Below are 11,711 nucleotides of genomic sequence, written 5' to 3' on the forward strand. Positions count from 1 at the left end.
GTATTTATTGAAAATAATAGTTAAATAAATTTCTTTGATTTTCAACAACAAGATAATCCAAACGGTAGGTAAGGCAAGAGTGATATAGACGAAATCCCGACAAACGAAGGGAGAAATGGTGGCAGTTATTCTGGAGAGTACCGCGTAGTGTGTACTCGTGAGAAAGGATGACGAGAGAAGCAGGGAGGAGGAGGAGGTTAGGTTATATAGAACGGCTCTCCGATCTAATATCTCACGAGGTGGTGTGGCGAGGCGGTGGCGACGTCGGAGACGGCAGCGCGCACATATCATATTGTTAATCTCAAAACCGCGTCTATAAGAATCCACTTAATGAAATTTCCGTCGTAGACGACCGACCGCACGAGCGCCGATTGGTCGGCTACAGGAGAAAGCCTCCTGTTCGTGTCCCGGTGCCTGCATGGCGGTGGCATTGTGGAGCAATTAATAATGTCATATTGCACCCCCTTGCCTTCTACCCTCTACACCCTCATCCCCACCTATCTAACCCCACCACTGAAGCACTTCGTCTAAACGCCCCAGGCATACAACTACCACCAACAGTACCACCACTGTCACCCCTCAGACGAATAGAGAAAGAGAGAGAGACAGGGAGCTATGTAGGAGTGTACCTACTGTACCGTGGCGAAGCTGGAGTAGAAGGAAGAGGTGGGCACCCTGACTGCTGGCTTGGATATAGGCTGTTGTGAATATTACATTCCCGGTGTATATAGACGCTGCGGGTCTCCCGGTAACGCTTCAGGGAGGGTGAGACGGTGCGCCAGGGTGAACGGGGACAGAGCACAATAAGACGGTGCAAGCAATTAATTTTCGGGCTTTTGCTAATTAAATTTTTGCTTGTCGCGTAGACCGCTCTCTTCGTTAAATCCACCTGCTATCTATATTGGTTGATCTTATCAGCAGGCTTCTTTCAATGATTATGAGTTTGTCGTAATAACGTTAAATGCTATATGATTCGTTTAGATTACGAATATATATTTTTTAATTATTTAGATAAGGATTTTAGAAATTACTATGTTCATATTATATGTAGATTATATGTACATGTTTAGGAATTCGTTTATAAGAAGAAAATGACGTAGATGGTATGCGAGTTTCTTGTCGATAATAATATCGATCTAGAGATAATATTTATGAAGAAGTCTAGTTATATTTGTATAGCATGTCCTAGTTTGTTTATCGATAAAATAAACCATATACCGGCTCGTCAAAATCAAGCTTACATGAGGTCTCTTTGATATTGATATCGCCGAAACGAATGATATGAAAATTTATCAAACACGAATATCTTTCATTCAGGTTATTTTCTTCGTGTAAGAGTGAAAGAAAGATTTTCTTTTTTCTTTTTTCTTTTTTTTTTTCATTTCAGTTATCTTTATAACTACTTGCCTATAACAATAGGAAATAACGATCTTTTATCGTAAAGCATACGTATTGAACCAACAGGTTGTAAGACAATCGAGAAGACCCTCAAACCATAGTTGAGATGCTAAGAAGACCTTCTGCGACTCGTGTATCGGTTTAATCGAATTTGATGCAATTAAAGCTTCCCGATGGAGAAAGTTCTTCCCCTGGCATCGTTTTCGCTCAAAATAATTACGGACTCAGGTGTCCCTCATTCGTATGTGTTCAAGATGTACACCTGTATCCGCTGTCTTTCTTTCAATTTCTAGGTAAACATCTATTCATATAATAGTACGAAATTACAGGGACAATCGGGCCCTTAAAATTGTTTCATTGATCCTGATTATATTATTTACATTTCCATGACGCTCTGCGAATACCAATGATAAAAATAATCTGAAAATGAAAGAAAGAGAGTGCTAAAGAAATGTATGAAGGTCACCATGAGATATCTTGAAGAGATCCTGACAAAAAAAGAGAATTGCTGTAAATATTAGGTAGGCAGTCGAGGCAAGTGAGATAGAAAAAGTAAGAAAGAGAGAGAATCACGGAGAGAAAGAGGGTCATTCGGCCCACGGGCCCCGATTCTCTTCGGTTGTAAACGAGCTGCCGTCTCTACCCACCGTTTCGCGACCGCCTTGACTGTTGCTCTCGTAAAAACCTCGCCTGGTTCTTTCGCTAATCGACAACAAACACATTGTCTCTCCATTGTTGCTCTGACCGGTCATCCCCTGCGGCTAATATGGTGCCTTCTTTATTCCTACTCTCCTGTGCTCGTATTCCAATTTGATGTTCAAACTCGTTTTCTCTTTGGAAATTATTTTCGTCTCAACTACAATTGATTCATGAAGGAATACGAAACAACAAAAGAAAAAGAAAAAGAAAAAAAAAAAGAAAAAAGAGAAAAAAGGAACGGGAGGGAAAAAAAGGTACCACGAAATAAAAGCTTCGAATCTTTTACAAGAGCTTTTTAACGATCTATCACGAAACATTGCTGAATCGGGGTTAATCTAACGTGAATTCTCTTCTCCGGGCGTTTGGTGTTGTTATAAAATATCTGGAAAGATACGGCACGTTGTACATACATAACGGTTATGTAAAAAATGCGTAGACAACAAACACAAACGCATAGGCATACACGGATAGGATAGTTTGTTTCTACGTAGGCGTGAACGTGCGTGCCCGAAAGGAGCGTGCGACAGTGGAAGCTTTTACTTCGGAGAGTATCGTACGATCCCACCGCCGTGAGAAATTCTATTTATTCTCGCCTGTGTCCCAATAAACGTAACGCTCGAAGCATGCATAAATTACCGCAAGCTAGCAAGCGAATGTGCCTGGATGCGTGCGTGTGTATGTATATGTGTGTGTGTGTGTGTGTGTGAGTAAGCGCGCGCGCGCGCACGTTATTGTACCAACCGTACGTAACTACGTAACTTGCATTTTTTACTCTAACACCATCTATAAATTTAAATCGAAAACGATACTCGTTATGCGGCACAATGAATGTACAATACCGAAAGGGCATCGGTGCAAATTAATTTAAAAAACATCAATCAAGTAATAGTTAGGTCTATGTGATTTCCTCCATGTGGAAATGTTCAAAGATATATATATATATATATATAAAATCTTGTCAGATAAAGTGAAAATCATTAGAAACATTATGGAATTCAAGTTATATCAAGATTTGACTAAGTAATTAACGTAAAGTCGTTGAAAATGAAATCACCCTATTCGCAGAAGCTTCATCGAAGTGTCGTGAATTTAGAATTGCTTGGTATTTCAATAACGAAATAATGAGTAATCTGAGTAATAGCAAATTTTTGTCAGAGTATAGTACGTTTTTTACGCTTAATTTCTTTTTTTTTGTTTTTTTTTTTTTTTGTTTTTTTTTTTTGTTTAATTTACTAAAATATCCTATCGTTCGAACAAAATATTCTATTTCTAAAAATTAATTTGCTTATTTCAAAGCATAGATCAGAGAAACGAATTTAATATTAAAAGAGGAAGATTATTCAGTTTATGCAACCGTACGAACAGTTAATTAACTTTTCTTTTCGATTTAATTTACTACCAATTATCTTGAATCGCATGTCTTGAGTAGAATATCGCGGAAAAAAAAAGTGAAACGATTTAAACATCATCGAGTCATTTTCCTTCATCATCAGAAGACTCGTCGAACGTGCTGCTAGTATATTCTTCTTCTTCTTCTTCTTCTTCTTTTCCATTTTTTTTTCTTCTTCTTCTTTCTTTTTATCGAACTCAAGATAGGAGGTATTCGTTGCATAATACCATAATTTGCTGGTATATAACGATAGCGTAATTAACTTCCACCAACCGAGACAATTTCCTACCAACGTTAATCGTTATCTTTTTTTTCATTCTTCGAATTTCCTTAATTCTATAATTTAGAATAAAAATAGAAAAACTTGCGTTAGGATTGTGTTGCGTGAACGATTGAATTCGTAATTTATTTCTTTTACACGTACTGTACAATTTCCCAATATATATGGAAAAATGTGAATTTATTATAATTATTCTTTTTCTTTTTTTATTTTTTTTTTTTTTATCGATCATTTATATTATATTTATTTGTTATGAATATTTGAATAGATAGATAAGCAGATAAATAAATAGAAAAGAAATATAAGTAAAGTGAAAATAAAAAGAGTACATGTTTGAAGCGAATAAAAAACGAAAGAAATGAATATAACAGAAGCCACAAGAAACCAGAATCCAGAAGGCTGGTATGATTAAGAGCGATTTCTTAACTTGCCCGACGCTTACGTGTGAATTTTTTTTCCATTTAAGCATAGTTAGAACAATAAACAGTCATGTCAGCTGGCAGGAGTTCTTGCGATTCCGGAAGACATCTCATAACGCAAGTGGTGCTCAATGTAAAATCACGAAATGCTATATTCTTGTTTATTACAATATCTATTGTGACAAATTATTGTTAATAATTTATTAACAATCTCAAACATATAAATCTATTTATGATAAAAAGCTCTTCAAACTTTCATATCGATTTGGCTAATTTTAAGATATTCTAAGAAATTAAAAAAATAACGAGAAAGAAAGGGAGAAAGACATAGTAAATGCAGAAGGATTCATGCGCATGCGCGTCTCTAAATGTATGCGTATGTAGGAGTGGGAGTGAGGGAGGCAAAGGAAGAGTAGTGGAAGGTGGAAGAAGAGAGGGGCGAAGAGACGGAGAGAAAGAGAAAGAGAGAAAGAGAAAGACAGAGAGAGAGAGAGAGAGAGAGAGAGAGAGAAATAGAGAAAGAGAAAGAGGGAGGGAGAGAGGGAGAGAGAACGAAGACAGGAACCCCGGCTAATTAAAACCGCGGATAGTAATTAATTAAGCAGACGTCAGAGGAGATCCTAGGATTCTACATTGGGCAGGGGTTCTCGACTCTCGCGAAATTGCTGGGAAATCGATGTCGAATTCACCGATCCTTGCTCGTCCGAAGATCTCCAGCTCGCGACAGGATAACAGCCGGCGAGCGTTTCTTCTCTTTCTCTATCTCTCTATCTCTCTCTCTCTCTTTCTCTCTCTTTCTCTCCCCTTTCCATCTATCCAGCCATTCCTCCCCTCTCCATCTCTTCCTCTCTCTCTTTTTCTTTCTCCTTCCAACAATGTGAATGACTCGGCAATTGAAAATTTTCTCTTACCCGCGACGATGTTTAATTAACGTCTTTTTAAAAAGAACGATCCTCGACTATTTTCTTTAGACCCGCCCGCCATAATCCGAGAGGAACGTTCCTCTCGCGTACAATTAATTGCGGAGGTAACAAGGAAGAAGCATAATATAAGAAAGGCACCCTTGTCTACCCTATCCATCTCCCCACCATCCCCGTGACGATGGTTGGTCGTCTCTTCGAGAGAGAGAGAGAGAGAGAGAGAGAGAGAGAGAGAGAGAGAGAGAGAGAGAAAGAAAGAGAAAAAAGGAGAAAGCGTTTCTCGATTAGATCGAAGCACTTTAGCCGAGGAAAAATTGACCTTCCATTCTCTTTCTCTCTCTCGCTCAAGAAAATTGCCCCTTATCGAAAACTAGCTCGCTCCGATTCGAACTTATACCAATTAATGTTATTACTTTCTTGGGGAGGGGGGGGGGATGGTGGAAAGGGCTAGTAACATCGTACATATCCACTTCTTTCTATCCTTTTCTTTTTTCTTTTTTTCTTTTTTTTTCTTTTTTTTTTGCTCCAATCCAGTATACGTTCGTTTCTCTATCTTCTCCTTTCTCTCTTTCTAGAAGTGACTTCCATGAACCTACCGAGGGATAGGTAACCGCCGTGTTTCGATATAGCACAGATGGGGTTGCTATAAGGATTGTGAGCGTGTATATGTGTGGGTCTATGAAACGAATGAGGGTGTACGAGTCGACATCTTAAGTATATTGTGCTAGATAAGAAGCGGAGGCGACCAATCCTTTTTCGTATTAACAATGGTGTTATACAACGTAATGTGGAAGCAACAAAAATCTGTTAATGACGATTTTTCTTCTTTTCTTCTATTTTTCTTCCTATCACCGCTATATGCTTGGTGATATATTTTCTACACATTTTCAGTTCTTCTTCGTATGTACATTTTCTTTTTTTTTTTTTTAAGTATTAATTTCAAATTTTTCTCCATGAAGAATTAAAAATTTTTATCATTTCGAAAGAGATTTTGATTGATATTTCAAATATCAACGAATAAAAAGATCATAATGTTCCTTACAACAATGTAGTTATGGTTCAAGAAAGCAAAGCAGTTTAAAACTAAAAGTCTAAACCTTATGCACCTAAAGCAGGTGCATCGAAATATATTTCAGACATTTTCTCCTTTGGCCTTTTTATCCTACTTTCACCCCGTAGAAACCCCATGTTTCCATTTTGCACTTTGGCCAACCGTTAAAACCATCCTCGTCACAGGATTAGCGAAATCCTCTTGAATCGGAGTACCTTTAGACCCTTGCCTCTTGCCTAGTATATGTGAATACACGTAGATAATATATATAAATACAATCTTAATATATCTGATAAACAAACATGTTACTATATTTAATCTCATTTAAAATATATATGATAAAAATAAACTATGTTTTTCTAGTATTGGAGTTATAGAATAAGAAGATTGATATGTCTAATTGAAATTTATTTTAACGAAGAATTAACTGCCATTAAAATCATTTATGTTCTTACAGAAAAAGAACCCAATATCGAAAGAAATACAAAACAAGCCATCGATTCGGTCCGAAACGAATGGTGTCAGATCTCAATCCGGTCACCCTGTAGAATACAGAGTCTGGGGATAATATATGGTAACAGAACACCTAAGAGCTGCGGTGTACGTAACGTTCGCGTAATATTTGTCGATGTATGCGTAAGTCTGACCACGTATAACTGTATACGTACTCATATATATATGTAGCTTATATTAATGTTCGTTTGTACGAAAGGAGAGAGAGAGAGTGGAGGGAGGGGGAGAGAGAAGGGCGAAAGGGAGAGATAGAGAGAGAGAGAGAGAGAGAGAGAGAGAGAGAGAGAGAATGTAGGAAGAACCGAGTATTCGTATACGTATGTACGTGTGTATGTTTGTGAAAACGACCACGCATGCGCGCGCGAGCATGTTACTGGGATGGCCAGAGGGCAGCTAACGTTTATAATATTAACGCTAATGGACTACCTTATACCTTATATACTAGCCGACCCCTCGCCAATCTTCCCCCACTCCATTCTCTTACATCTCCGAAGCATCTCCTTCCCCTACTGCTACCACCACCATTGCAATCATCGCCTTCCGAGTGTACTCGCCAAAGTACGGGATAATATTCATGGATGTATTCAAGTTAATGCATCAAGGCGTCCTACGTAGTAATAACGAAGAAAGTCTAAAGTGTATATGTGTGTCTGTATGTGTGTGTATGTTGAGTATATGCATACAAAAACAAAAATATGCATAATGGCCTAAACTATTTTTCGCATAAATTTGGAATTATTTTAAGAAAATCTTAAGGATATCATATTCGTTATATTTTGTCGCTGTATAATATGCCTGTTACGTGATAACTATTAAAATGCTTACAAAATATAAAAAAAGGAAAGAAAAAAAAAAGAAAAAAGAAAAAAAAATAAATGTATCAAACTCCATTTCATGTGTTCATTAAATAATCATGTTTATCTTTGTTAATGCCTTCCGTAATATTGTAATAACTATCACGGTAGCACGAACTATTTTAAATGTCGAGAATAATAAAATACGATGTGGCTCTATGCCGTGTTCCTCTTCTTCCCTCCTAGCACCACTATCGCTACCCCTGCTTTTCTCCCCACTCCTCCTCATCAATATACGAAGTAATATTCATAATGTAATGGAAGTACCGTAATGTAAGCTAATGCATCCTACAATTTCTTGAAAGCATTTCGATAATTTATGAAAGGAAGCGTATTCATAACATAGTTATAAACTTATCTGTCAGATAGATAGAGAGAGAGAGAGAGAGAGAAGCAGAGAAGAGAGGGGGAAGAAGGGACATCTAAAAGTATTGAATTCGGTCGACGAATATATGAGAAAGCTACAGTTGACTAAGAATTGTGAAGATATGTGCTTCATAGCAGTCCTTTTTAATAAATTGGCGTGAATAATAATTGATATAGCATCTTTGCCCGTTATACCTTAGTACTATCTCATATATGCATTTCTTCGCCATGATTACATGTGCTATATATATATATATATATATATATTACGTTTAATGTCATTCCATTTCTCCTTGCCAACTGTTATACTTTAAACTCTTACTGGCTTATATATATATATATATATATATATATATATATATATATATGCATGCTCTCATTCTTATACTTTTTGTTTCCTTTTTTCTGGCTTGGCATAACCTTCGAAATCATATAATTCACGTATTTTAAAATTGTCTTAATGTTGAATTAGAAAAATGAAAGAATAATTTTTTATATGTTAATACAAAAATGAATTTATAAATAGAGATTTTGTAAGTTTTACAAAAATGTACATATCATACTGCCATGATGGATTCTTTGGTGAGATACGTAGGTATACTTAACTTTTAATTACTATAATATAACTAATTAATCTCACCGGCTACCGGAAAGGGATGGGGTATTGTATTATATTAATTTAATTTTCAATATCACAGGGTAATTCCTGACGCAACGGTAATTTTAATCAACCCTCTACCCCGCCATTCCTTCATTGCATCGTGGACTCGAATAAAGGATGTATATGTGTATACTGGTATATAGGAAAGACAGAGAGAGAGAGAGAGAGAGAGAGAGAGAGAGAGAGAGAGAGAGAGCCTTGCGAAGGGAGAAACAGACTACACCTACTCAGCTAATAAAAACCGGCAATAAAAAGCACCCCTTAGGGTTACTACCACCATGCTTTTCTTTAACTCTCTCTCTCTCTCTTTCTTTCTCTCTCTCTCTCTCTCTCTCTCTCTCTCTCTTTCTTTCCTTCTTTTTTTTTCTCTCTAATTCTATACCTCCTTTTTCCTACCTTTTTCACTTTCCCTCCCGTTGTCTCTCTTTCTCTTATACGCTCTTATAAACCCTTATCCTGGCCTTTCTTTCTCCGTCTCTTTTATACCAGTCTACCCACCTGGTTGGGATTAACTTTAATCAAATATTTACATTTTAATTCATTCCCGTATACATTCAAGCAACCTACGTAGACCCGGTAACGATAAGGTCGTCGTTTAATTACAAACTGCCACTTTCGCACAAACTCAACAATATAGGCACCTTTAAGTCTTCCTAATATCGACTAGTATCATATTCATAACGATGACGGTGACGATGACAAGCTGAATTACTAATTTTATTTTACGTCATTTATAATAATAATGGAACAACTGAATCATTCGACATTGAAATTAATTAAAGAATAAAAAGATTTTTATGAAGGCTTAGAGTGATATAGTTTAAATTCTTTTTCAATTAAAATAATAAGGAATCGATCGGTCCGTTGTGCGGCTCAGAGGAGTTTCAAGAATCGGGAGTTTCACATACGCTCTTGATAAGGTCCCTAGTTACACTTTCATTGAACGTGGGCTTTCTTTTTCTTTCTTTTTCTCTCTTTCAGTATGTACATATGTGTGCACATACGAAGGCCAAGCTAATTGGACGCGCCACAAAGGCGATATGGTGGCAATACCCCGCGTGAATTACAGAAAAGAGAACGGAAAGACGAAAAGAGGGGAAAAATAAGTCGAGCGTGTCTCTCCGCGAGTTATATCACGAAAGAGAGAGCAAGTGAGAGAGAGAGAAAAAAAAGAGAGAGAAAGAGAGAAAGAGAGAGAGAGAGAGAGTTAGTGATGTAGAGAAAAAGAAAGGGAAAAGAGATTCATGCTCAACGTTGAAACTTCAAAGCTCTTTGGCCGTCCGCCAGCACTCACGTAACTGACTACTTGTTTTGCCAACGTAGCGAACTCCAACTCGCTACGTCGCATTCTATCTACCCTCGATATATAGATATATACAAACTCTCAATGTATATACGTTTGTTCGTTTGGTATTACAATTTTTGAGAAAAAAGAAGGAAAAGAGAAAAAGAAAAGAGAGAAAGAGAGAGAGAGAGAGAGAAAGAGAAAGGGAAAGAGTAAGAGAGAGAGAGAGAGAACATTTAACACCTCTTCTATACAACGGCATAGAAATCTGAACGAAGTGCAGCGAGCACGTGGCGAGAATGGGCGCGCCTGCGTGTCCCGACACTCTCTCCAGACGCTTCCTACACGGAAATTTCTTCTCTCTCCTCCTCCTCTCATTCAGTCTCCGTCGTGCTCTTCGTTCGAAATGAACTTCCTCGTCGGTACGAGATATTCGATATATTTTAAAATAATTCCTAAAAAGTTCATATTCAAGGATACCGATAAATTATTCTAACTTGAATTTCACTGACTTGAATATTAGGAAAATATGAAAAATCGTTCTGTTTGATCCTTGAATAGAATTCAAAGAACATCGGTGATAATGGAAAGAACACTTGTCACTTATTTAAAATTTAAATTTCACGCATTTTAGATTACGACTATAACGCGATACATTTTAAATATACGTTTTGGAGTCACGTTATTGGAGTGTCATCGACATTAAGAAGATAAACTTTGCTCACCTCGAGCCACGGCATGCCGTGGGTTGGTCGATCTTACAATCTCCTTGGGAAGAAAATCTCTAAGAAAACTTACGAGGTTTATCTTTCCTCGCGGGCCACCACTTGCGTGTCACGTTTTTTATTTTCTTTTTTTTTCTTTTTTTTTTTTTTTTTATTATCGATTTCAAACCAATTCGAAGTAGCTCCGAATTATCACAACCGTCAAGAAATCGGATACTCGGCTTTTTCACTTTTACTCTTAGATCCTTGAGATAATACACTATCCTTTTCGTTGAACACACAATGTCTCTCTCTCTCTCTCTCTCTCTCTCTCTCTATCTTTCTCCCTCCCTTTCTCTCTTTTTCTTGCTTTCTTTCTTTCTTTCTTTCTTTCTTCCTTCCTTTCTTTCTTTCTTTCTTTCTTTCTCTCTTTCCCTCTTTCGACGATGTAGAAGGCAGAAGTTAATTAAAAAAAAGGCGCGAACTATTTTGATGATGTATCGATTCTTCCTTTTTTATAATCTTTTCTTTTTAAGAAAACAGATCCTCACCGTCGAGAGCCGTCGTCTTCCTTGGCCAATCGTTCTTCATCGAGTTGAAGACGATAAGTTAGGACGATCGAGTGGCTCTTCACCGTAGAAACGATCCCGTGGCATCAATCCGTGTCTCCAGGAAGGATCCTTCGTTGGCGAAGGAGACGCATGGCGGTCGTCTCGAGAATTCATATCCGTGCACTGTCACACTAAACTCTCTTGTTCACACACACCATTGACCTTACGTCACGTTCTTACGTGATAGTTCGTTCGTACGTAGTACGTTCGTTCGTTCGTTCGTTCGTTCGTTCGTATGTTCGTTCGTTCGTTCGTTCGTTCTTTCGTTCGTTCGTTCGTTCGTTTGTTCGTTCGTTCGTTCGTTCGTTAGTTCGTATCGTTTTTTTTTTTGTCAAATAGAATAAGATAAAGCTCGATAGATAAAGAAAAGAAAGTAATCGAGCAATGGAGAAACACCACAGAATGTAAACGCGCGCGTTTGGATGGTACACTATCGCTCGCGTGTAATAAACAACAGATAACAGCACATCTGTACGCGACGACGTCCGACGAGCGAGTGGAGCTACGGCCAATACCCCCACCACCGCTCTTCGTGCCGCGCGACGCGTTCACGGAGCGTC

At 37.7% G+C, this 11,711-nt stretch overlaps 1 protein-coding gene across 2 annotated transcripts in view; it reads right to left on the reverse strand.

The window, feature by feature from the left end:
* Positions 1–11,647, reverse strand: part of LOC118441457 (uncharacterized) — a 90,442-nt gene extending 78,795 nt beyond the window's left edge. The window contains exon 1 of one of the 2 annotated variants that reach the window (XM_035865439.2): positions 11,092–11,647. The gene's annotated coding sequence lies outside the window, so the exon portion shown is untranslated. Of the gene's footprint in view, positions 1–10,561; positions 10,957–11,091 lie in introns of those variants that run through there. The other variant, XM_035865437.2, reaches the window with a different exon arrangement.
* Between the last annotated feature and the right edge of the window lie 64 nt (positions 11,648–11,711).

This window comes from Vespa mandarinia, chromosome 11, assembly GCF_050613455.1.
Source record: "Vespa mandarinia isolate Hongniang chromosome 11, ASM5061345v1, whole genome shotgun sequence".
NCBI lineage: Eukaryota > Metazoa > Arthropoda > Insecta > Hymenoptera > Vespidae > Vespa > Vespa mandarinia.